Below are 24,675 nucleotides of genomic sequence, written 5' to 3' on the forward strand. Positions count from 1 at the left end.
TTTTTTTAAAATTTGGAGCTAATACAAGGCCTGCATAAGTGGAAATTAACAGCACTTCCATAATGTATATATATCATATAATATACCACTTTAGCTATGTAATAAAGGCAAAAACAAATTATTATTTAAAAGCAAAAAGATGGACTGTGCTTCTATCTATTTCATATTATGGTTCATATCATTGGGGAAATAAGTCTATGTGGCTCCTCTGCTTTCATATTCTGGCAGAGGCTCAAGGAGGAAGAAATAAGATCACAAAGGAGATAGCCCTTGCTTTTGACTATGAAGGCCTGGAGACAAGAATCAGAATGGGAACTGAAAAATCTCTGCATGAAAAACTGAAAATAGCTTGAGGAGGGGTAGAATTTATTCCTCAGGGGAAGGGTATTGGAAAGAGGAAAAAGGGAAATGGAGAGGTGAAAGGATAGCAACTAACATAGTGTTGCTAACAAAAGGCTTTGTAAAAAAAGAGTACCGAATATTCAATTGTGGTTTATGTTGTGACTATATAAACCATTTCCATCTCTATAAATTTTCAGTAAAGCAGCCATGACTAAATCCACCAAATGGTTGGTCAGAGTGTTTTTGTTGCTGTTTTCATTTAAGTGGAAGAAAGAAGTTGTGTTCAATGTATATATTATGCAACGGGGGCAGCACACTTGGTGGGGTAGGGCAATCCACACTCTAAAATGATTGATTAGAAGTAAGATCTCAGCAGCAGAGGTGACTTGGATGATTTAAACAGACCCTCTCCCTCTGCCCAGTCACCTATATGCACATACAGAATCTGCCACTATTCATTTGAACCACTATTTGAAACTCAAAGGCAAGCACACATCTGGGTTATGTATATAATATGAAATATGTAATTGGGTTTATAGAAATATAATAGGCACACATATATCTGCATTTAACCCTATTCAAACAGGGGATGTAATATTGGTATTAGCATGTGTATATTTTGATGATAGCATTTGCTCATTATCAATTTATTCTAAGTTTCCTTAGAATAAGGAATTCTAGTAGGCAGAAGAGTGGACAGAGGTATGGGAAGTAAGGAGATGGACAAGGAAGTACAGTAGTCTGTCCTAAAAAAAAACCTCCAATTTAATCCTAAGTATTACAAGTGGAACCATCCTTCTACCCAAACATCCTACCTTGACCTTAATGTAGAAGTTTGTCATAATATTTGCTAAAGGAACAAGACATGTACAACTGAGGTCCATTCTTTTTCTCTTTTGTCATACTCTTGCCCTGAAAGAGTGACTTGTGCTCTGTTCCTGGCTTCTTGAGACAATAGCATGTAGGTTAAGATAAGGACATTCCTGTCATTCTCAATCATCTCTAATATAGCTCAGCAGATGCAGAGTAATGATCCTGGTAAGTGAACCAATTGAACAGGTCTAAATTCTCCTTCAGTTGTTATCCCAAACTGGGAAATGATATTAGAAAGCTCAGTTGTGGCCACAGATCCCAGAGACTTTTCCCAATCTATGTTTACTAGAAATAAGGCTAGTATTTTTATCCTTTTTCATTGTACCCCTATCAATTTTCTCAATTGATTCCAAACTTGTAGTGGGGGGCAAGAGACGCATGATTAATTATCACCCTAAACCCCCATTCCAGTGAGAATTATGCTTTTACTAAAACAGAAGCAATCAGGTAATTGATGGCTATTGCCTTGCAGCTATGTCTTGGATGTTATTTCTGAAAAGGAAGCCAATTTTCTGAAAATGCGTGGTCAATGCTGTACCCAATTGATTGTGTCTGTCATTAAGCCAAGGAGGCTATTGCTTAGGGGCTTATTCATTTTTATTTCACTTTAATAACCTTAAGGACCTTTAAATCACTTATAACAATTAGGGCAATTAGCTTTGTTTAGGAACTATGAAGTTGAAACCTCACTGCACTTTTCCGTTTCTGATATTTTCTTCCTTTACTAGAATTCACTTTGATAAATGACAAGTCAGGATAGTAGGAGATCTGGCTCCCTTTTTTCATACATTGTGAATGTTCTTGTTGAATTTTAGTTACCCTTTCAAATTTTTCTGGGAAAGGAAAGAAATAGTAACCCTTTAACATATTTCACAAGGCTGAGTGCTTAAATTTTGATGAATTCTAACTACTGAAAGGCTTTTCAGTTCTATATTTCACATCAAGTTTAGAGCTGAACTTTTCTTTTATGGAGTGTTCTAATAGATATCAAAGAAAGGATGGATCATGGGTTATTTTAAGAGCCACATTGCTTTGAATGTGCATAATACTATTCTATGAATAGGTTCAAAATATTTCATATATTGGCAAATCTATTTAAAATAACTTTCTAAAGTAATGGGTTAGAGGAGGGTGAGATGAAAACTAACATTTATTAAACATTTATCTTTCAGATATTTCAAAAAATATGACTCACCTAATTTTCACAGTGGTCTTATTACAGTGTTCTCAGATATTAATCTTCAAAAAAATTACCTATGGAGCTTTTTAAAAAGGCAGATCCAAAGGACCCATTTACCAAAGATTCTGACTCAGTAGATCTTGAGAGATCCCAGGGATCTATAATTTTAAAAATCCTCCCAGATGATTCTGATACAGGCAGTACATGAAACACACTGTAAGAAACATTGCCTACAAAGTAGGAGTTAGACTCACAATTTTAGATCAAGAACCTGAAAATCAGGAAGGTTAGGTAACTTGTTTAAGGTCATCTATTCATTAAAAGTGAGTATTTAGAATGTTTTTGCTCTTGAGAGAAAGCAATTAAGTCTTTTGAGGAATGAGGACAGTTTAAGAAATAAGAAAGAAAATATGAAATTACAAATAGGTAAGGAATGGCCATGGAAATAAGGAACACAGGTAGGATCTTTTTGTTTGGATCACGGCAGTACATATGGTATCAAATTTATCCTCCCACCATAAAAAGCTATGAAATGTGCAAAAATATTTTTTAAAAACCCAACTGTTTACTCACATTTTTCAGCAACCAACACTGATCCGTGGTCACTGAAAGAAGAGAAGAATGAAGGCCAGTTCAGCATTTATCCTGGATTTTATCCAGAGGACATTTTTAAAACTGTGGCACAGAGAAATAAAGCCCAAGAAGAGGGTGATAGTTATGCTGGGTGGAAGAAACAGAGATTGATACTTGGGGATGCCAAAGCACTGAGATTTGGATGCAGGCTATTACAAAGCAAGGATACAAAGGGAAGGAGCTCCATTCCCCTAGGGTTCTTGACCAACTCCTAAACTTTACACAGAAAATCTTCAAGGGACCTAGAAAAGAAGAACCACTGGGAAGCTGGAGAGCCAAGGAGAGATTTCAGAGGCTTCAGAATGTTATAGAAATGTTGAAGTCCAGGCTCAACCAGAGAGACTTCTGTGAAGATCTCAAGCTTTCAATTGAGACCTGGGAAAAGCCATGCCCTGGAAGTAAAACCACACACAAGGAGTATGGTGGTAAGGTCTACTCTCTGGGATTAAGGGCAAGGCTGCAATAGATCCAACCTAATGAGACCTGAAACTAAACCTAAGCAGAATCAAGGTGACTCTCCAGTAATTTAAATGGTATTGTAACAAAACTTAACATTCTTTAGAGAGTAATAACATGAACTATAGTCTCTACACCGTATCATCCACAGGGTCCAGAATAGACAATAAAAACTTAGCAGACATGCAAAGAAGGAAACGGTGACTAAAATTCAAGAGATAAAACAATCAGTAGAAGATATTCAGATATATTACAGACATTAGAGCTAGATGACAAGGTTTTTAAAATAACTACAATTAATATGTAAAGAATATAGAAGAAAATATAGACAAAATGGATGAAAAGCTGAAGTATTTTCATAGTGTATTAGCAAAAAAGACACACTGGCATTACAAAACTGTAAAATATAATATCTGAAATTAAAAACAAATTAGATGATCAAAGAGCAGACTGGATACAGTGAAAGACAAGATTAGTGAATTGTAAAACCAGTCAATAAAAAATATCCAAACTAAGAAAAAAGAAGAAAAGAAACAGAAGAGTAAGACATGTGAGTCATACTCAAAGATCTATTATATGTGTAATTGGAGTCCCAGAAGAAGAGATGAAAATGTCCTATGCTTGCGTTAATGTTGACTGAGAATTTTCCAACCCTGGTTAAAAATAGCAATCCACAAATATAAGATATTCAGCAAACGTCAAGCAGGATTTAAAAACAAGCAAAAAAAATCTAAGCCCACCACATCATCAAACTATTTAAATTCACCAACAAAAAAGAAAAATATTAAAAACAACCTTTAAAATATTTGTTCCTACTAAGTAGCAACAATAAAACTGATAATAGACTTTTAAAATTAAAGATACCCACACCATAGAATCCATCCAAAGTATATAATCAATGGCTCTCGGTAAAATTATTTCAGAGTTATGCATTCATCACCACAATCAAGTTTAGAACATTTTCATTGCCCCAAACATTAAAAAAAAATTGACCCTTATCATTACTATAGCAGCTTTGTTACAATTAATGAAAAATATTGTATTACTGTTAACTATAGTTGATAATTTGCATTAATTGCCTTTTCCCCTAATTACCGCCCTATTATGAACACCTTGTATTAGTAATGTACGTTTGTTTTTCTTCATGAAAGAGCATTCTTAATATTTGTACTATTAACCACAGGTATCATCCCACAAGGTTCACTATGTTACACAGTTCCATGCTTTATCCTCTAGCTTTCTTTCTAGTGACATACATTTCCCTAAACTTCCCTTTTCAACCAGAATCACACTAACATTTCAGCACTATTAACTTCACAGTAATGTCTCCCATTACCTCTGTTCCTTTTCAAATATTTACTATCAACCTTATTGTAAATTCTACACAAATTAAGCATCAGCTTACTTTTCTTTACCCTTCTTCTATTTTTTGGTAATCTATATGCTAAATTAAGTCCATGGGTTTGCTCATTATAATTAATGGGTATTAGTGAGGTCATACAATGTTTTTCCTTTGTCACCTGGCTTATTTCATTGAACATAATATCCTCAAGATTCATCCATATTGTCACATGCATCAGGACTTCATTTCATCTTACAGCTGAGTAATATTCCATCTTATGTATATACCACATATTTTTTATCCATTCATAAGTTGTTGGACACTTGGGTTGTTTCCATCTTTTGGCAATTTTGAGTAATGCCACTGCGAAATTTTGGATGTTTCTTTAAGGCACTGAAAGAAAAAAAGCTGCCAAACTGGAAGTCTATACCCATGATGTTGCATTTAAATATAAAGGCAAACACAAAAAAAAATAAGAACAAAAACTTAAAGAGAGAAATACAAAATACACAAGCTGAAATAATTCATTGTCAGCAGACCTGCATGCAAAAAACAACCCCAGACCTGCAAGAAGGAATGAAACACCAGAAAAAAGGTGACAATATAAGCCATCCTTCAAGTTCATTAAGTACAGAAACATTCAAAGAAGAGCTCTGGGATTTTATCCAAAGATTTTCCATACTGTCAAAGCACGGGAAGTATTATTGAAATAAATTCAGAAATTTGAATTCAAATCTTTCTATAAATATTAAAATGTGTTATTTGTTTTCATTATGACCATTTATTAGTAACAGGATGAAACTTATCAATGAAATTGACCCAATCCAACCTAGTGATCATGTGTCATATATGTCACGATCTGGTCTGCTAATTTCCAGTATTCATTCAAATTATCTCAGGGATTGTTATCTAAATCAGCACGTTCCCACAGGAGATCTTCTCTGACATACAGGCTGAGATTAACAAAAAGAAATGCAATGTGCAATTCTGGTTTTTTTCTGTAAACCATAGGCATTGATTGTGTGCCCACTAAGGGCGAAGTATGAAAAGTAGCTCCTTCTGAATATCAATAAAGGAGACGGAAGATACAACTCCAACCAGAGTCAGTTCTTAGCTTTCCTGTGGAATAATACAAATCAAAAAGCAAGAATAGTTGATGGTTATTATAATGTTCTATCTTCCAAATTTCCTATTCATGTATCATTTATTGATGATTTAAATTGTACTTGATGCTGCCTTACATACTAGACAAAGTCCATTATCAAGAACTTACAGTCTAATAGGGAAATAAACACAAAAACAAATAAATGCAATGAAGTGTTGTAGGTGACATAATAGAACACTGGAAGATTACAACACGGCACAAAGGAGAAAATAAGCAATTCATCCAGAGCATGTGTCAGAAAAATGTCCAGGGGGTAATTAACATGAGCTCTGAATTTTAAAAGATGAGAAGCCATTTGCAAATGGCCAGGCCAGGCAAAAAAGACAACCAGGAAAGGCATGCCTTCGTAAAACAAAGTTACTACTTTGGGAATGAATGTGTCATTCTATGTGAGATGAAGCATGGTAAAAAGGAATGTTAGAGAGGTCACTGAGGACAGTTTATTGAGTGTATCTATGCCATGTAGAAAATAAATGCTCTTGTCTTGATGGCCAAAACTGCACTTACACAGTCCAGGTGTTCTTCAAATGTAGAAATGTAACAAGTTCTACGAGAACTATGCTGTCCAGTATGGTAGCCATAATTCACTTTCTCAGTGGCACTAGCCAAATTTCAAGTTATTATGACTTACACATGCCTAGAGGCTTTTTTATTTGACAAGACAATAGAACATTTACATCATCATAGAAAGTTTTATTGAACAACACTGTACCAAAACCACTGACTGATTTACATTTTAAAAGTCCTAATTTTCTTAATCCTTTGGCATATAGGTGACATATATTACTACTGCTAGCATCCCATTGCCTGGAAATCAGTTGCATGGACACAGGGAAGCTGGAAAATGTCGAGTAGCTAGAAACCCAGGAAGAAAAGGTGACACATATAAAGATGACTCCCCTATAATGTCAGCCAACACTTTGGTAACTCGAGATTTGCATTACTAATGTCAATTATTTCCATTGTGCTTTGATGCTCCCTGGGACCATAGTCACCTTATTTGTCCCCGTGGCAAATGGCCCCAAACTCCAGATTTTATAGTGATTTTGTACCTTCTTCACCGTCAACTATATTTTTTGTTTGATTGTTTTAGTTTACTCACACTTTTTTTGGAACTTAGATCAGACCAAAAATTCCTATAAGAAAATAGATAAACAGATTTGTTATATCAATAACCCACATTTTTTACCCTTCCAAATCAATTGAGTGGCTATGTGCTTATTCCTTAGAATAAAGTGCCTTGGATTTATGTCTTCTCTTTTTCTCTCTATTCACACCTTCTTCATTTACTTTAGGAATTTATGATAGTTTTGAGATTGCTGGAAATCTGACTCCTGTTTAAGTTAGGAACTGTTTTTTATATCTCTGCCTGTTTTATAACATAAGTCTTTGATAAGACTTATTTTTAGAGGACATCTATTTTCCTGAACAAGTAACTGGTAACATTTACTCTATTGAACAAGAATTTTCACATAATAAATGCCTCCTATGGCCAAGAGCAGAAGAACATTGTTTATGAACTTACTTTTGGCCTTTCAGTAATGCTAATGTGTATGACATCCAGAGGCCTTTGCCAAATACACAATCTAAAAATATTGTACAGTTTATAAAATGCCCTCTGTAGCAGGAGAGGGCATATAATACTGACAACATCCATCTAATTCATATTTTAAGCATATCTTTTATTAATTTATTCCCTGAGCATTTATTAATTATCTACTCTATGCCAGGAGTTGTCCTAGACACTGAGAAATAATAGTGAAAAGCAAGACAGGGCCCCAGCACACGGTTATATAAATATCTGGCTAGAACCATACACCTCAATTCACAGAGGAGTTTCCCGAAAAGCTGTGTGAAAAATTATAATACAAGGTGTGGTGGTTTGAAGCTGTATACACCTCAGAAAAACATGTTCTTAAATTTAATCCATTCCTGTGGATGTGAACTCATTGCATGCAGAACCTTTCCATGAGGATAGTTCACTTAAGGTGTGGCCCACTTCAGTGAGGATGAGTTTCAATCCTGTTACTGGAGTCCTTTATAAGAGAATGAAGTTCTGACAGGGAGGGAGAAAACTGCAGGAAGTAAGGAGCTGAAACAGAACCCAGAAGAGAAGGAAGAGACCAGGAGATGCTGCCATATGTCTTGCCATGTGACAGAGGAACCAAGGATCACCAGCAGCCAGCTCCTAAACGTCACAGTCTTGAGAAAGAATTTTCTTCATGATGCCTTCATTTGGACATTTTCTTAGCCTCAAAAAACCATAAGCAAATAAATTCCTATTTTTTATATTGAACCATTTCATGGTATTTGCTCGAGCAGCCTGGGAAACTAAAACCCAAGTCATTGTTAAAATGTTAAAAGAGTTAGTGAACCCATATTTTTGCCTAGGATTTCAATTAGTATAGTATATTTTTTATGAAATCCTATAGCTATGTTTGGAAGGGACTTGGAAGAAAAAAAAATTCAATATGTAAATAAATGTGATATTAATAACCAAGTATATTAAAATTAAAAGCATTGCCTTCAGCAGTAAATATATCTATATGAGTAAAACAGATATATCCTCATCTAATTGCTTTAAATAGTTAACTGCTGCAAACTCAATTTGATAAGAGGTCCACCTAAATGTAGTGCTATTCAAAGTCACAGTCTTACAAGGAGGCCCACGTTCTATGGTCAAGGTGAACAACTGGTAATGTTTGCTCCAAAATGTTGGTGATGAGCCGTGAGTCTTGATTGTACCCTAACCCAAGGCTTTGTCCAATTTCAAAGCACCTCTTAGGCCCATCCACATGCAGCAACAGAATTATCTTCTGTCTGGGCCAGCATGAATGTCAGGGAGTCAGTGCTTCTTCCTTCATATCAAATAACTGAAGCAAATAAGTTGATTTTTTCCAGTTTATTATGAAAAGCTTTATACATACTGCAAAGTTGAAAACTGAGGGTGTTGGTATCCTCCACATCTAGATTCTACCATTAACATTTTATTATACTTGCTTTATCACATATCTATCTGTCCATCTTTCTATCCACCTGTAAGTCAATCTTATTTTTGATGGGTTTCAAAGTGAATTGCAGACCTCCAAACTATATACACATCATTAGCAATAGTTCAGTATCTGTTTGTACTGTAAATAGAAATAAATTCATAGAGATGGAATTAGGTTAGCAGATATTTATGGCAGAGGAAGGATAGAGGGATTGAGAGGTGACTGCTAAGGGGTAAGGGATTTTTCTTTTTGGAGTAATGAAAATGCTGTAATATTGATTGTGGTGATGAACGCACAACTCTGATTATATCAAAAGCCACTGAACATGTACACTTTGGATGGATTGTATGGTATGTGAATATCTCAATAAAATGCTTGAAAATACATAGATGTGTTTATCAATTTTTCTTTTTATGAATAAACTTTTTATTGTATCTATCTTATCTATCTTATCCTATCTTGTTTATGAAGATCAAGCAAAAAATTTAAAGTAAAAGCATATAATAGCTTATAAACCACTATATAAACACAAAATAATACCTAAGAATATTTTTCCTTCCTTCTTCCTCCCTCCTTCCTTCTTTCCTTCCTTTCTTTCTCTTTCTTTTCCTTTCTTTCTTTCTTGAAAATCATAATAAAAAGCATGGCTCTTTATTTTATCTGGTATATATATAATTATTTTTCAGTAGCAGAAAAAAGTTAAAGTTCTTGATAAAATTATAGGCTGTTATTGCTGCTATTTTAATCTAATAATGTTAGATGATGTACTGCTTTTGACTTACATTACAGTAGTCCATCATTAAATGATATTTACATAATAGGCAGCTCACCCAAATGGCTTTTTCTCACTAACCTTCATTTCCTGACCTTTTAAATTGTTCTATTTTTTTTGTTTGGTTGGTTGTTGTTGTTTTTCATATAGTTTAACATTGCAAGTCATTTTAAGTTTCGTTTTCAGTTATTTACTTATTCTTCACTGTAGAAAGGATTAAAGAGTTCGTATTTAGGCAATACACCACAAATAAGAATAATGTATTCAGGCTAAGAAATACGCCTGGCTGATACCCTATCCAAAATTATTCTGGAGTCCTCTGTGATCACATTCTGGCCCTCACATTCTTAGCTGGTTTAAGAAGCATCCCTTGGATATGTTTCCTCTACCCCCTCATTCTTTCTCATTTTTTTGTGCTTTCCCTTTCTGTTCTCTCTTCATCTCACTCCTCTTTCCTCTCTTCTCTCCCTCTTCTTTCTACCTCTGTGCCTTCATCCAGGTCATTAGGTGTCTTAGTGGAAGAAAAATAAGTTTTCAAAATGGTGAAAGGTTCCCAGTCCCGCTCAATCTCCACCCATGTTGGTTCATTACTTGTGGCTTAGTGAACATTTCAACACCAGGAGAGTGATGCCAGGAATGTGTGCTTGTGTGCAGTGTAGAAATGAATGCCTTAGCCCTGACCCAACAAAGCATTGCTGTTGTTTTCTTAATCATCATACTATCTATGATCACATTTCAGATTCAAAGAGACTGGGCTCTAGGTACGTTTACATGATGCCCCATTTATCACCTGGGAGATTTAAAGATTTGATCATGACAAAATGCTAGGGTAAATTTCTGCTGCACACACTTTTCTAATAATGCAATTCCTCCCTACCAGTTACTCTGCTTCGTGACCCTGAAAATATGGTCCATTACGTGAGTGAAGATTTTACAGCTGGTATTCTCTTCTTCCATCTCTTGCTGCTGGCTAAGGTCCTTCCTTTTATAATTTCACCATAAGCAGGCTTGCTGGCAGCCAGAAACATTCCAAGTGGACTGCTATCTTTAATTATAGAGAAACCATTGGTTGTTAATGGTTTAATGGTTAACACAGTCTCTCAGTGCAACTCTGCTTTCTAAAAGGGGAAAGAAGGTGTCATGAAAGGAGATTCAGAGGCTTAGGTGGTAGAGGCTTAGGAGGACAACTGGGTGTAAAATTTACTAGGAAAGCCTCCAGCATTTACTATAGAGTCTGCCCAACACTTAACCCATTGCTGGAGCTCATAAAACTAAGCCGTAATGGTTTGTGCAGAGGAAGAGGGGCGGGAGTGTGACTTGCCTTATCAGAAACCTCTAAATAAAGAAGCACACAGTGTTGCTGCTTCCCTAAGAGGGATTCTTGAGTGTAAATGGGAAGACTTGAATTATTTATGAAAACTGTTAATAGCAAGCATGGTTGCCAAGGGAATGAGGCAGTGTGGCCTCAGGTAGATAGCCTACTGCAAAACTCCAACTTCTCTTTCTTTTATTCTTTTGCTAATTCTAATGATCTTTTCAAACTTCTCTTTTCGCTGATTTATCCCTAGAGATGTGCATATTTAATGTGGCAGAAAAACCTGGACCCGCCTCCCATAAAACTGAAACAGAAGTAGTTTCTAACTAAGAGCTCAGGCGGGAGTAGAAGCTGTTTTCCACATTGAGAGTAGGAAAAATGAGAGATTCAGGGACCTCCTTTCCAAAAAAATGTCAAATGGTTTTACCAGTATGCTTACTTTTGCAGCTCTAATGTCATCCCATGCGATGTTGATACCCTGTGAAGAAATGTGAGGAGCAGAGACATAATATAGCAAAGGATTCCTCCTTTGTGGCTCAGGCTCCCCCTTCATCATATCATACATCTGATTTCAAGCTCTCTGCTATTTCATTTCTCTCAGGTCAAAGACCAGAATTTTTACCCCAGCCTAGACCAGCCATGCCCATGATGTGGCTCCACCCGCACCCTGCCCACCACCCCTCCCAGCTCTCTCTCACACACCCTACATGGGCCTCCTTCAGTACCTCGGAAGCACCAGGTCATTTGGCCTCAGAATTTTTGCATCAGCAGTGTCCTCTGTCTTGAATGCTTTTCTTTCCAGTCTTCACCTGATTAACCCTTCTCATTTCATCAGGAAGGCTAGCTCCTGTCTCAAGTAAGATATATGACCCCTCTTATTCTTTTTTTTTTTGTATCTTTGTATTATTTTTTAATTGTCTTTTGTTAAAAACATACATAGATCACAGATAATGTTACATTAAAAAATATAAGAGGGAAATAGATTTGGCTCAACAGATAGAGCATCCGCCTACCACATGGGAGATCTGGATTCAAACCCAGGGCCTTCTAACCCGTGTGATGAGCTAGCCCATACTGATGCGTGCAAGGAGTGCCTTGCCATACAGAAGTGTCCCCTGTGCAGGGGAGCCCCATGTGCAAGGAGTGCGCCCCATAAGGAGAGCCGCCCAGCACGAAAAAAGTGCAGGCTGCCCAGGAGTGGCACCACATACACGGAGAGCTGACTCAGCAAGATGACACAACGAAAAGAGACACAGATTCCCAGTGCCGCTGACAAGAATACAAGTGGATACAGAACACACAGCGAATGGACACAGAGAGCAGACAACTGAAGGGGTGGGTGGGGGGGAGGGCAGGGAAGGAGAGAGAAATTAAAAAATAAAATAAAATAAAATCTAAAAAAGAGGTTCCCAGGCGGCGGACTTGGCCCAGTGGTTAGGGCATCCGTCTATCACATGGGAGGTCCACGGTTCAAACCCCGGGCCTCCTTGACCCGTGTGCAGCTGGCCCATGCGCAGTGCTGATACGCGCAAGGAGTGCCATGCCACGCAGGGGTGTCCCCCGCGTAGGGGAGCCCCACGCACAAGGAGCGCACCCCGTAAGGAGAGCCACACAGCATGAAAGAAAGTGCAGCCTGCCCAGGAATGGCGCCGCACACACGGAAAGCTGACACAGCAAGATGACGCAACCAAAAGAAACACAGATTCCCATGCCGCTGACAACAACAGAAGCGGACAAAGAACACGCAGCAAATAGACACAGAGAACAGACAATGGGCGGGGGGAATGAAATAAATCTTAAAAAAAAAAAAAAGAGGTTCCCATATACCCCACACCATACCCACCCCCCACTCCTCTCACATCAACAACCTCTTTTATCATTGTGGCACATTCATTGCATTTGGTGAATACATTTTGGAGCACTGCTGCACCACATGGATTGTAGTTTACATTCTTCCCAAGTCCATTCAGTGGCCTAAGAGTGCCTACAACTGCAAGCAGGAGAATCACATCCATCAACCATGTGGGATCTAAGCCCCCTCTCAATTTAGAGGCAGAATGGACATCACCACCATCCCAGGGTCCATAGGATGGAGGAATAAAATATGGATTAGAGTGGACTTACTGGTATTCTACTGTAGAACTATTGTGACTCTAGCAATGGGAGAAATTGTATCATTGATGTGGAGACAGTGGCCACGGTAATTACTAAGGGCTGGAAGAGGGAAGAAATGTGATGTGGGGGCATTTTTGGGACTTGGAGTTGTCTTAAATGATATTGCAGAGACAGATGCTGGTCATTATATATTCTGCCATAACCTCCTATTCTTTTACAGCACTGCTTGTTGGTAATTCTTATCACCTCTTAGTTTACATGTATTTGTGTGATTATGTGTTGAATGCCAATCCACCCTTCAACACTCTGTTTTTGTTCACCATTTCATCTCCAGGTTCCAGGCATGTGTACTGTAGCTTGGTGGACACTCTATGTGTAGTGAATATGGAGAAAAATGACAGGCAAGTGAGAGAAAGCAAGAGGAGGAATGAAAACAATAAAGAAGAGAAAGCAAGGGAAGAAAGAGGAAAAGAAAAGAAAGGAAGAAATATCTACGTAGAGAATTAACACTGAGGCCAATGACCACTCAACCTCAACCAAATCAGCACAGCTAAATAAACTACTTGTTAGGCTTATGAAGGGGTTTTTCCCCCTCTTTTCTTTCTTTTCCTTTTAGCCCTCCCAAAGTACCAGTTCACGCTTGGGTAAAACCAAAGCCCACCTCCACCATGCAAGAATTAGAGCAAACTGCTGAAGAACAGTAGATGGCTACTCTGTACAAAATAAGCAAAATCTTATTCTTTGTATTATTAGCTATAGAACTCTGGCATAGATTTAGATGAACCAAATTCTGAAAATAGCCAGTGAGGCAGAGTTTTATATAGACTAACCGAGCATTCATTACTTGATGTTGGCACCTCACAGAAAATCTGGATACATCACATGAATTAGGAAAATTTGTTCCTGTAAAACATGCATTTCTTTGAAGTAAGTTATCCTGTTTATGACTGGTAATTAGGAGAAAGATGTTCTTATAACCCAGTGATTGTAATGTTGTTTCTTATATACTGTTTCCCAGTATGTTAATGTTTTGAAGTTTTCTGGAACAAGCTTTGTCACAATTAATGAAATAGCTTAATTTGAGAAGATCTCTAGAAAAAAGCTGAAAATTTTACAAAAACTGCTTTCTTTTAGTCCCTTAAAAATATGTCTATATGTTCTCCATATTAAGCTCCCAGGCCAAGCTGACAATGTGGATTAAGAAGCTGCAGAGCTCAGGTTTGAAACAGAAAGCTCCCGAGTCTGGCCGGCTGTCAATAAATCATTTTTTTTCTTCTCAAAATCAAAAAAAAAAAAAAAGAAGCTGCAAAGACATTTGTCCCTGTATTCAAACAATAGATGAAGGAGGAAGGTACACATTAGGTTAGATTTTTAGTTTTGATAAAAATTTTCCCTATTGGAAGGACATACATCCTAAAGGTTCATGTAGAAGCTCTAGGATTTAAAGCTGCAACTGATCCAACTGTGAAGGCAACTGTGAATGCCAGCAGTTAACTACACCAGTTTTTTGTTTGTTGGTTTTTTGTGCGTTTTTTTTTTAATAGTTATTACTTTTTTTTTAGTGCTCTGATTTCCAAATTCCATAATTTTGAGTAGTCTTCCCCACCCTACTTTCCTCATGGATCCTCTTATTTTTAGTGTGCAATTTTGCAGAATGTGAGGTTTTTCAGTAACTCAAACATGGCATTACAGCAGAAACGCCCTTCTCTCTAATTTATGCTGCAATCTCTGGCTAAAGAAGAACTAGGATTTTGTCTGGCTACCTGATTATGTTGGAGAACTTTTGAAAGCAAGGAAAATATGTATAGCTTCCATATTTGAACTGACTTCTCTAGTGTCTAGTCAGGTGGGAACTTGGGATATTTTCTGGTTTTATAAGAAGACGTAAATTTTCTCCTTTCTGCAGAGAACATCCAGCCACTTCCATACATTTTATAAGGGTCACTATTACTCCCCTCAGTTTTCTTATTTGAGTCTGTCATAATTACAAATATTTTCCAAAAAATTGCATAACCCCTTCTCTGTTTTAGAATGACAATCTTAATATCCCCACGACAATGAACATCCAATCTCCTGGCCTCCTTTTCTCTTTCTCCCTAGTGCCCTAGGATATTTCATATACAGAGAGAGAGAAAGGGAGAGAGAGAGAGAATTTCCTAAACAGGTATACAGATTAGCACCACCATGACCTTTCCACACAGAGATATCTATGTATATTCAATATTCATTGAAGAAGTGTGTGGTTTCTCTCATTATTGAGCCAAATCATCCAATGGTGGATTTATAAAAACGTCTGCAAACAAGGTTTCATAGCGTGGTTTCTATAGTTTCACAGCATGAAAACCGTTAGCCCTGGGTTTGTTCTCAGGAAGGTGATCTCTTTCACAACTAACACAACACTCACACACACACAAGTGAATATGATTTAAAAAATCACACACTTTTCACACCGTAGTTGCATAAAAGAGAAAATGCTAGAAAACCAGTTTCAAATTCGAAGTTACTTCCTCCATCTATGCGACCAGGAGCAAATTATGGAGACTTTGTGAGCCTCAGTTTCCTCATCTCTAAAGGAAGATAATAATAGTACAAACTCACAATAACAGAGGGTTATTGTGAAAATTAAAGTAAGCAAGAGGAAAATTAATCCCTTCATGGTGATTGACACCTAGTAGGTGTTCAATAAGTTTTTGACATTCACATGATCAGCAAATAATTAGGGAGCAGCGGCTATGAACCACACCCCAGACTGTATTCCAGGTATAAAGAGATGAAAGATGAGATTCCTGCCCTGAATGAGTTCAAGTTCTAATAGTGGATATTGGTAGGTAATTAAACAAAATCAAGCTACTGTGACTGAAGGACTCATGTGAGGGCGAGGGGCATTCAAGGAGGGCCTCAAATTAGTCATAGATTCACAGATTGTTTCTCTGAGAAGTAATGCTGAGTTAGACCTTGAAGACTATTTAGACATTATCTAGGTGACATGTTGGATAACTCTAAGCAGAGGGAACTCGTCCAAAACATAGACGCAAACTCAAAGAAATGCAAATAATCAGAAATCTACTGAAGGGTGGATAAAGCTGACAAAGAAGCATCAAGGTCTTAGAACCTATGCTACCCATAGTGTCACTCACTACCCTATTTTCTACTTGTCTGGTTGTTTGGCTTTCTCCTCCACTAGACTGTAAGGCCCATGATGAGAGAAATGTTGTCAATCTTGTTCAGTGTTGTGTCTCAGACAACTAATACAGTGTCTAGAACATAGATGGAACTCATTAAAAATTTTGAAAAAATAAATGGATATTATTTGCCTCAAATTATTCATTTTTTGCACTTGGAAGCATAGACTCAGAGAGTTTTATTCACTTACCTAAAGACACATAGTAGATATAATATCAAACCCAGAACTCCTGTCATCTTTTGCCAGGTCTCCCTGATGACTGCTTCCATTGCAGGTGGTCAAGAACTTCCATGGGATTATATCACAGATGAGTGAGAAGAGGCCATTTAATAGCATCCAATGATGCTCTAGACATTTAAGCACCCCTGTAGATAGTCCAACGCCTCTGAATTAGGTATGCAATCTTTTCTCAGATAATTTGGTAATCGAGAATTGGAACCCAGGAGGATACAAACTGTAAACTTCGTCAATTCCAGTCTGGTAACTGGAAAGAATCAATACACTTCTGAGAACTAAGCTGTTTCTCTCCCTTCCTGAAGATGTCAGACCTTCCATTGTAAGCTTATTATATGAGCATCACAATAATAATACTTAGGAATGAGAGACATGGCCATTACAATAAAGGTTGTAGAAACACAGAATTAACCCAACCAGGAGAAATAGTATCAGAGGATTAAGAAAATCTAAAGTAGCCCATAGTATGTCCATATAGAAAGAGGACTTTGTCATGCAGAATTTTGTAAGGGGTACTATTTATATGACCCAGGTCTAATTATAAATGTGTTGACTACAACAGTCAGTTGGGGTCAAACTTTTTAAAGATGCATGGGTACAATACCTGAATAGGCTCTCCAAAGTAGATCTTTGTAAAGATAAACACAGATCATTTGAAAATTGTCGAATTCACACATGAAAATGAGAATTAATATAGTTTACTATAGAACTAACCTAAGCATAATTATATATAATAAGCTATATAAAATAGCCAGAAATCCACATCTTCTTCATCAGGAACAAAACTAGCATGTCTGAGGAAAATACTCTTCTCCTTGTTCCGTCAAGATTTCTCAACTTCTTTTTTAGTGATTCTGTTGACCCTCTTCCTTGTATTTTGAACAGTTTACTCTCTTCTTGTGCTGAAATAGCCATTTGTATTTATTAGGATTGGCTCCAGTTTTCCTTTTCAAAGTTTGAATTTGAAGTGTAGAATCTTCATCAAGTCTATTGCTCAATATGACAGAATCCTTGGCTCTCTGGAGATCCCAGTTTTTCCTGAAAAACTGGTTGAAAGCTGTTTGTTTGTTTGTTTGTTTGTTTGTTTTGAGATTCAGTAGTCAGAGCTAAGCTAGAAATGGTAAAAAGAAGAAGAAGAAAAATAACAATCATTTCATGTACAAATTTAAAGAGGTAGGCAAATAACATCTTAAGGCCCTGAACTGAGTCAGGAAGAGGAAGGTCAAGTGCAAGAGAAAAGGCAGGAATCAAAGGTATAGCTGAGTATAGCCTAGCACATGATTTGAAGGGGAAAAAAAGGGGGCTTATACCTGATGGTTGCTTCTAAAATAAGAGCCTGGATATTTTGCTAATTGCTTCCCTTCAGAGATTATCAAACTGATTTTGGACAGATGTCTATACATTTTTTAAAATTCTAATAAGCTTAATTCTAATATTTCAATATCCTTTGACATGATGAAGGTGCATGTGGGAGCCCAAAAATTCTTTAAAAATTTGCTTCATCCAATGTGATTTAAAATGGGAGGCAACTCAGTAAATTAGAACCTTGATTAGATACAATCCAGATGTCCTCACTTGCCTATGTAATCTTGGGCAAGTTAGTTCACTCATCTACAAAATAGAAACGACAAAATTTACCCAATTCATTCAGTTATTCTACAAATATTTTTTGAGAGCCAGCTATATGTCAAGCACAGTTCTAGACAGTGGGAAGTACTCCAATGTGTTAAATGTAGAAAATCAGTATGGAGCTTCCATGCTAGTGTGTTGTGGTGATCGAACTTACATACATAAAAATATCAGCACTGCCTTGGCACAGTCGGTAGCTATTATAATTAATAATGTGCCATGAAATATGCCTTTTGCCAGCTCCTTCTTTCAAACGAATGTTGGGTGTCTATATATGGGTGTGCACAGTTTTCTGTCTTTAAGATTTTTCCTGCTTCTTGTGTCCCTGCTAAGCTGCCCCTGTGCTTTCTCCACTTGGCGGTGATAGCCTCGAATTCTCACTACTTTCAGGAACCTTGTCATAAGCATTCAGAAATACTACTGTTTCTTCTATTTTAAAACTGCACCATAACAAGATTAAAAATCTCTCTGACTCATCCATCTCCCTCAAGCTACTGATCCCACTCTGTTTCCTTCTAACAGATACTTTTATCAAAAGAGTGTCTTTGCAAGCATCCTTCATTTTCACATGTCATATGCACTCTTGGTTGATTCTATTCTGGCTTCTGTTCCCACCATGCCACTAATCCTGCTCTTGCTTAGGTCACAAATGACCCCTTCCATGTTGCTAAAGGCCATAACATTTTTCAATCCTGTCTTAGGTGATTTCTCATCAGCTTCTTCCTATTAGAAATATTCTCTTCCCCTATATTCCATAGATATCGCTCTAATTTTCCTCCTACCTTTTCAATCACTCCATTTTTGTCTCCTTTGGAACTTCTCACACTTGAGCCACCTTTTTAGTGTTGAAATTCTCTAAGATTTGTTAATGACCCTATTTGTGTCGTAGTCCTCACTCTTGCTCATGATCTCATCTATTCTAATGGCTTCAAATATCACCTAATTTATTTTGTGTCTCCTTCCAAGACCTTCTTCTACCCACCAGACACTTACAATCAATTTCCCATTCTAGATCTCTATTGGCTATCTCACAAGGATCTCAAATTCACTGTGCCTCAAACTGCACGTATTTTCTTTTAAAAAATCCACAGTTATTCCAAATCTCTTCTTCCTTCAGTATTTACCATCATTCATCCAGTTGCCTATGTGAGAAATTTGGGAGCCTTCCTTGGTACCTTCCATTGAACTTAGTCCCATGCCAATCCATCATGGAGTCCTGTCAATTATACCTCTTAAGTACATTTCACTTATGTCCACTCTCAATATCTCCATTCCCATCACCCCAAAATCAAGCCACTATCATCTCTCACTAACTTCCCAATACGTCCACCCCATTTACCATGATCCTCTTCCAATCTACTCTCTACTCAGCAACCAGGACATGATCTTCAACTATCTGATTATTTTACTCCCCTATGTAACACTTTAAAGATACTGTTTTCCTTTTATAAAGACCAGCATTCTTAATATGATTCTTAGCCCTAGAGAATTTAACTTATTAAATTTACTAAACATGCAAAGTGTATTTGTCTTTGTATATGAAACAGATAAAAAATTATTTCCATTTAATCTTAAATATATTAAAATCTAAAGGGCAAAAACCATATGTGCACATATTTTCATTCATAAGCACATACAGATAGGCTTTCTACCTCTTCTGCTTCATCTTTCCTGGCTCACCCCCTCTACTTCTGCAGGACTTTTGCCAGGTTCACCAATTCATACTTTCTGATACAGATTCTCTGCACACTGTTTCCTGTATCTAGAATGTGTTTTCTCACTCTCCTTATGTGACCAAGTCTTCCTAATCCTTCAAACCTGTCTTGTTCACTTTTATCATAACTATAATTTAAAAATTAATTTGTGTAATATATATTTAACATCTATCTCTCCAGTACACTGTAAGGTCCATGAAAGGAAAAATAATGATTGTTTTGTTCACCACTGTAGCCCCAGGTCTTAGTTGAGTGTCTTTTATTTAGCAAATCAGTGAATCCAAGATTGAATAAATGTGAGAACTTAAAAATTGCAAAGGATCCATTATCTGGCTCTTCCCTACAACCACACTAGCATGTTTACACCAAAATGAATTATTTGATAATTCCTAGTTACATATGAACACTTGTCATATACTACTGTATACAATTGTGGAATACTCTCTGTTAAAAATACGTGGATTTCTTGGGAATATGCTAAGAAAGACTGTGCCACAAAGAATATGTTTTAGTGGATTTAAGAAATCAAACATAAAATATTTTTCTAATACTCAACCAATAAAAACACATTAAACATACAGAGTATATTAGTCTTTGTATATAGAACAAGTAGCTAAAAATATTTCTCTTTTGGAGAACCAGCAAGATAGCAGCAGAGTAGGGAGCTCCAATGGTCAGCTCAAGCTACAGGGCAGTTAGTAATCATCCAGACTTATAAAAATCACCTATTTGGGGGCTCCAAAAGACCAGAAGAGCATCCTGCAACATCCTTGAAAGAATGGAAGGAGGAGACTGCCCATCTGCAGAGAAGATGTAAGTAGAGCACTCCACACCATGGAGGATGGTGCCCATTCTCCCTGGTGGCACAAGCCGCTTTGGGAGCTATTCCAGGGCTGGAATTGGAGCTCCATTTCCTGAAAACAGAGGAGGATGAGACTGGTGGGCACCAACTTCAGCTACTGATTCGTAAATTCGCTGGGTAAGTATAATCCTAAGAACAGCTATCGTTTGCACCTGCCCAAATCAGAAAGATGGCTGTAGTTGCTATTTTGACTCCGCCCCTGGCATGAGGGGAAGCCGGGCTGATTGAAAATCACAGTGATTGTAGTCACTGGCTTTTTTCCACCCAGATTGGACTGCAGCCCTAGCCTAGGCTTCAGCCCCACCTCTGGCAGGGAAGAAATTGGTAGGACCTGCACCTGCCTTTCCTGGTAACTGCAGGTATATTTAACTGGCACGGACTGAACAGTTGAAAGTCTACCTGGGCAACTGTGGTAATTTTGGACCTGCACAGGATAGATTGCTCCCCATATCTGCAGCTCCATCTGTGCCCCAGGCAGGGGAGGAAGGTTGTGCCTTCATCAGTCTCTCTGGGCAACTACAGTCTAGTCCTGCAAGGCTTGTATTATTACACACAGCTGTGGCTCTGTCCTTACCACAGAAAAGAAGAAAGGTGGGAAAAGCTTCATCAGTTCCTGGAGCAATGTGGGTAGCTTGACTCTTCACAACTTAGAGCACCAACTACATGCTCGGCTCCTACTACGCAAGCAGCAAGGGAGAAATGGCAAGAAATTCCTAACTAAAGAGAGAAACTACACCCAGAATTAATACATCTAGTAAGCCAGATGCTAACATACCAACAAAAAATTACAGTCCATACCAAGGAACAGGAAGATATGGCCCAGTTAAAGGAACAAGATAAGCCTCCAGATGACATAAGAGAGTTCAGACAACTAATCATAGATGTTCAATAGACTCTCCTTAGACCCAAGGATGCCAACAGATTGAAAGGGAAGGCCTGCAAAAAGATATTCCATGCATGCAGTAACCAAAAATAAAGCCAGAATAGCTATACTTATATCAGATGAAATAGACTTAAAAAAAAAAAAAAGACACTAGTAATGCACAGTCTGAGGAAGAAGTCATGAAAAAAAAAATTCATTTACAATAGTGACTAAAAGAATCAAATACTTAGGAATAAATTTAACCAAGGGCGTAAAGCACTTGTATTCAGAAAACTACAATATCTAGTTAAAAGAAATAAAAAAAGACTTAAAAAGAAGAACAGTCTACACTCATGGATTGGGAGACTAAATATCATTGAGATGTCAGTTCTGTCCAAATTGATATACAGATTCAACGCAATCCAGATAAGAATTCCACCAGTGTTTAAAAAATAAATAGAATACATTGTTATAAAATTTACTTGGGGCACGGTGGGCAGGCGCTGGGGCCGATGGTAGCTCAAGTGCTGTGTTGGCATTGTTCAGACAGAGCGAGAATATTCCAAAAGTTGCTGGCTCTGGGCGCTGAAGGGTGTGGACTGCGGATGTCGCTGAGACAGCCGGTCTCTGCTGCTCCGTGGCAGCACCTGGCCAGCCGCTCTTCTCCTGGCCCTCTGCCTGCTCCTCTGCTGCCTCCTTCGACTCCAGTTGATAAACCGCCTCACTTCATCCCAGTCCCAGGAGAGCAGCATTGGGTTAAAGTCCTTATTTGACTAAAACGAGCTGTTGCATAGCCACTGGTACCTGTATTGATGAAACACAGCATACAAGCAAGACAGTTACAGTCTCAGTGGGGAAAATTTTTTCATGTCAGAGACCAAGAACTCTTGCAGTCATTTATGTCATCCTTTCTTCTCCAGACAGAAGATACCAAAAAGGCTCAATCAAAGATCTCTTCATTTTATTGATAAAGCCCCAAATAAGCCAAAATGTCTGTCAACGTCAATGGCAGCATGTCAGACCAGTTCTATAGTTACAAGATGCCCTGTATGTTTGCCAAGGTTGAGGGCAAAGGAAACGAAATCAAAAGTTATAGTCATTGCAAAGGCACTTAATCAGCCTCCAAAGTATCCCACCAAATATTTTGGTTGTAAGCTAGGAGCACAAACCCAGTTTAATGTTAAGAATGACCATTACATTGTCAATGGATCTCATAAGGTAAATAAGCTGCAAGACATGTTGGATGGATTCATTTAAAATTTGTTCTCTATCCTGAGTATGAGAATCCTGAAACAGATCTGCGTGTCAACGCAAAGAAGCAAACAATAGGTAATTTTTGTAAAACCTATGGCTATCGAGGCATGTCTGACACACATCATAAACTCTGCACATTTGTTCTCAAAAATCCACCTGAGTATAGTGACAGTAGTACAGGAAAGAGAGAAAAGGAAAAGAGAAACAAGGAGGTCAAAAACAAGGAAAATGGCTCTATATCCAGCAGTAAGACACTACAACCACCAAATGAAATCAGTTCTTCTCCACATGCTGTGGAAGAGGAGGAAGACAATGATTGGGGGAAGAGACAACCGAGGAAGCTCAAAGGTACAGAATGTATGAAATCAGTGACCATGCAAAAGTTTTGATGCTCAGTGATGATTTGGAAATGACCATTGATGAACAGGTCAGCATCCTGTTTGATTCTGTTAAGAAAAAGAAAAAGAGGGTATTATTGACTCATCTGACAAAGAAATTGTTGCTGAAGCAGAAACACTGGAGGTAAAAACCATGGGCCCTCTTATTTTGAAGTTCTTTTTAATGAGAAGATTAGGGAGCAAGTTAAGAAATATAGGCACCATTTCCTGTGATTTTGTCATAACGAAAAAAAGGTTCAGTGGTACCTTCTTCATGGTTTGGAGTGTGTGGTAACCATGCATCAAGCTCAGCTAATCTCCAGGATTCCATATATCTTGAAGGAGATGTATGACGCAGACATTTTGGAAGAAGAGATCATCATCAGATGGTCAGAAAAGGCCTCTCAGAAGTATGTCTCATAAGAACTTGCCAAAGAGATTCATGTCAAAGCAGAACCATTTATAAAATGGTTGAAGGAAGCAGAGGAGGAATCTTCTGGAGGTGAAGAGGAAGATGAAGATAAGAACATTGAGGTGGTGTGTTCGAAGACTGCCAGTGTACCTAAAGTTGAAACTGTGAAGTCAGACAACAAGGATCATGATGACATTGATATTGATGCCATTTAAAGTGAGGGATGCAACCTAGCTTAACAGTAATATTGCAAATTTTCTTCATTATCAAGCCAAAAGTGCAACTTGTATATGCAAAAGCTAAAATGGCTTAACATCAGCTACACTTTATACTAAAAATGTTTTACAGTGAGTGATCTGTAATTAAGCCCAATGAGACATCTAGGTAGCCCATACACATCAGTGGGCCAATGTAGTGTGCTTATTCAGAGTGTGTTTCGTTTTGAAAAACTAGTAGTGGACATATGGGTCACAATTATACAGTTATAAAAAATAAAGATCTGCTTTTGGTCATTCTTCAATGAAATAATTGGATCCTTTTTAATCTGTTGCATGATCTTTTAACCTGGTAGGATTCTTGGAGCTTATTATTATAGATATGATATCACTAGATGCTGACTGAGACTGCAAAATGCAGCAGAATATAAATCTAAACTTATTTGTAATTAATTACCTTATTCAGCCGTTCACAAATATAGTTTGTTTTTAAGTTTTCTCTCCAGTCCCTTATATTGAAATATGGTAATGTACATTCTAACCATGCCAGGGTAGACTGATACTCAAATAGAAGTGCAACGTCTTTATCTTAACTGAGAAGTAAAAATGACCTGAGCGACACATTAATTATCTTAAGAGCAGGTTTTGAAACGTGAATGTTTTTTGTTTTGTTTTGATTTTCTGTTTGTGTACACATGCCCCAAATTGTAGTCTTGGAAATCATGTGCATTGCACATTGAAAGAG

General features: G+C 37.5%; 1 pseudogene; it reads left to right on the top strand.

Annotated features, from left to right (window-relative positions):
• Positions 1-22,661: 22,661 nt before the first annotated feature.
• LOC101415509 (eukaryotic translation initiation factor 5 pseudogene) lies at positions 22,662-23,930 on the top strand (annotated as a pseudogene).
• The last annotated feature ends 745 nt before the right edge of the window (positions 23,931-24,675 follow it).

This window comes from Dasypus novemcinctus, chromosome 14, assembly GCF_030445035.2.
Source record: "Dasypus novemcinctus isolate mDasNov1 chromosome 14, mDasNov1.1.hap2, whole genome shotgun sequence".
Lineage (NCBI taxonomy): Eukaryota > Metazoa > Chordata > Mammalia > Cingulata > Dasypodidae > Dasypus > Dasypus novemcinctus.